Raw genomic sequence first — 3,239 nt, forward strand, 5'->3', positions numbered from 1 at the left:
AGCCTGAACTGCATAGTGAGACCCTGTCTCAAAAAGACAAAAAAAAAAAAAAAAAGAATTCGCAAACAGCTTTGAGGAAGAACGCAAGAAAAGAAACTAAATCCCTGTAGAGGTACAAGGATGAGTATCAATATCTAAGTACCATTTGCTTTAGCCTTAAAAAAAAAATAAACCAACTGGGACCAAGGGCAAACAGACCCATTACAATGCTGAACTGAAATCGTAGAGAAGGACCTGCTTGTCGATTCAATTATTCAATCATTTTTGCAGCACTGGTGACCAAACCCCAGGCCTCTTTTACAGGTAAGTGTTCTACCACTGAGCTACAACTCCAGCCCCAAGGTAAGGAGGAAATTGCTAAGTGTGCTGTTGCCTGCCTACGACCCACACCTAGGAGGCAGAGGCAGGAGGGTTGAAAATTTGAGGCAGAGTAGTTTGGGCTGCATAGTGAAATTTATTTAAAAACAAAACAAAACAAAACAAAAAGGATAAAATGAGTAAGTTTTATCTGTCAGGAACAATACTGACACTTTATCTGGGAAATTTTAATGTAAAGTTTATTAACTAATAAAACTTGTTAACTATTAAGAGAGGGCAAAGATAAGCCTACAAACAGCAAGTTAAGTAGCACTATGACTTTGAAGCTTTAGGGAGATCATTCCAGGGAGAAATAACTTTTTGTTGTTGCTGTTTGTTTGTTTGTTTTTCTGAGGCAGGGTCTCACTATGTAGCCCAGGCTGGCCCTGAATTCTCATTAATCTTCGATCCTCCTGCCTCAGCCTCCCAAATGCTGGGGACACAGGTGGGCGCTCAGTGGGGGAACAAACTTCATTTATTTATTCATTTGTTTGTTTGAGACAGTGTCTTGCTATGTAGTTCAAAGTTGGCCTTGAATTCACTAGGTAGCCCAGGCTGGTCTCAAAGTCACGGAGATACTCCTGCCTCAGCCCCTGAAATGCTGGGGTCACGGGTGAGCGCTCCGGGGAGGAACAAGCTTCGTCTTCCCGGCAGACACGCGCCCTCCTCGAAGAGCAGCGGATAGGCGGTGCAGGGTGCCCCGTGGGCGCAGCCCGCCGCGGGTCTGCAGCACAGCGGGAGGAAGGGGCCTGGGCCTCGCTGGCCTGCGGCGTCCCTCCAGCGCCCCCTCCCGGTCAGGCCGAGCCCTGCAGCGGCTGGCGAAGGAGCCTTCTCTGCGTCCTGGCGGGGGCGCCGGGTGGGTGCAGGACGGCGCTGCCGGGCGTCGGAGCTGCTCCGGGCGTCCTTCCCGGCCAGCGTGAGGTGTTGACCGCGCCGTGAGTCGCACACAGAAACGGGAATCAGTTGCCTCCAGCGGAAGGCAGTTGCTCACTCCCCCACTGTGACATCGTTTTGCACATTTTACACAATAAATCAACTGTGGCTGTCCTCATTGTCTGCCCGCGTGTGGGGTCTTTGAATTCTCTCTTGATCTAGTTGTACTATCTTGGTGGTCCCTTCACTGAATTAATGAACCTCTGGCATATTTACTTCCTATGTGTGTGTAGGAGCTATGATTTTATCCTTAAAGATTGCACCTTAAACCAGCCAGTCACAAGAAAGCAAATATTTCATGATACCACTTACCAGAGGTCTCCAGAGCAGAGAAGTAACGTGCAAACGGAAAGTGGGTTTTGAGCCGGGTGTGGTGGCGCACTCCTGTAATCCCAGCACTTGGGAGGCTGAGGCAGGAGGATCACTGTGAGTTCGAGGCCAGCCTGGGCTACAAAGTCGAGGCCAGCCTGGGCTACAAAGTGAGCTCAGGGCCAACCTGAACTGTATAGCAACAGCCTGTCTGAAAAAGACAGACAGACAGACAGACAGAAAGAAAGAAAGAAAGAAAGAGAGAGAGTGCTGGTTGCTGGCCCGGGTAGGATAATGGGGTGTCATTGTAAAAGGGCCTGGGGTTTCAGGTGGTGCAGATGAGAAAACGTGGAGATGCATGACATGCGTGGGGAGGGTGGAACAAGACAGGATGGTGCCTCCGGCCAGTGACCGAACACTGCACAACTGTGAGCCTGGGTGGGAAGGTGCTTGATGGCAGGGCGGGTTTAGTATGGGCAGAGCCTCGGGTTCAATCCCTAGCATCCCAAAGAGTTAAAAGATTATATATATACACATATATGTATAATTTTCACAATTAAAATATATACTCTTCCACTGGCTATATTAATTGCTTTTGAAGTTCACAAACTGTTAAGCTAGTCTCTAACAACTTGCATATGAAATAATAAAGTGGATAAAAGAACAAGTTCATTAATATTTACAAACCAACCCACACAAGGAACAGAAAAAGAGAAAATACACCAAGCTGCTGTTTCTTTGTCCTGCGGCCAGAGCTGACATGTTTATGACTTCCTTCTTCTACCATTCATTCCATATTTCCTTTGATCTCAACAGGGAGCCCGGCCGGCCAAGTGCCCTAGTGTTGCAGTTACTCTCTTGTTGCTGGGACAAAATATCTGACACCCAAACCTTAATGGATGAGACACTTATTTTGACTCACAGTTCAGAAGAAGTTTCCGTCCATGATCGGCTGCCTCCCGGGCAAGAAATAGCTGACAGAGGGGCCCAGCAGAGGAAAAGCAACTCACCTCCTGGTGGCCAGGAAGCAAGAGGGTCAAGGGAGGAGCTGGAAAGAGAGATGGAGCCGTCCAGGTCACTCCCACAACCATCTGCTGCTTCCCACCAGGCCCCGCCGCCTACCAGCAAGACAGCTACAAGCCCCCATCACCCAGTGCTTTCCAAACACGTGAATCCTGGGGGCCATTCGAGATCTAAGCCATAACATTCCAGCCCTGGCCGCCCCCAGAAGCATTCACGTCCATCTCATGCAAAATACATTCAGTCCATCTCTAAGAGTTGCCAAGGTTTTAACAGTTACAGCACTGCTGCAAAGTCCAAAGTCTCCTCTGAGATGTAAGGGAAACTTTTAGCTCTGAGCCTTTATAATATCAAAAAAAAAAAAAAAAAAAAAAAGGCACAGGGTAAAGCTTTCCTTTCTAAAAGGGAAAAATAAGGGGATAAAAAGGAATGGGATCAAAGAAGCAGGGAAAATATTGAATTGTGTAGTTCCGTGTCCAGCACCCAGGGCATGTTGTGGCGGGTTTTGAGCTCCAAACATCTTAGGCAACCCTGTCCCTATGGCATTGTCAGGGGCTGCAGCCCTCATGGCCTTGCTCCTGGGCTGGCTTTGCTCATGCCGGAGGCTTCCCTCAGATGTT

Source organism: Chinchilla lanigera, unplaced genomic scaffold, assembly GCF_000276665.1.
Source record: "Chinchilla lanigera isolate Chin_1 unplaced genomic scaffold, ChiLan1.0 scaffold00073, whole genome shotgun sequence".
Classification (NCBI taxonomy): domain Eukaryota; kingdom Metazoa; phylum Chordata; class Mammalia; order Rodentia; family Chinchillidae; genus Chinchilla; species Chinchilla lanigera.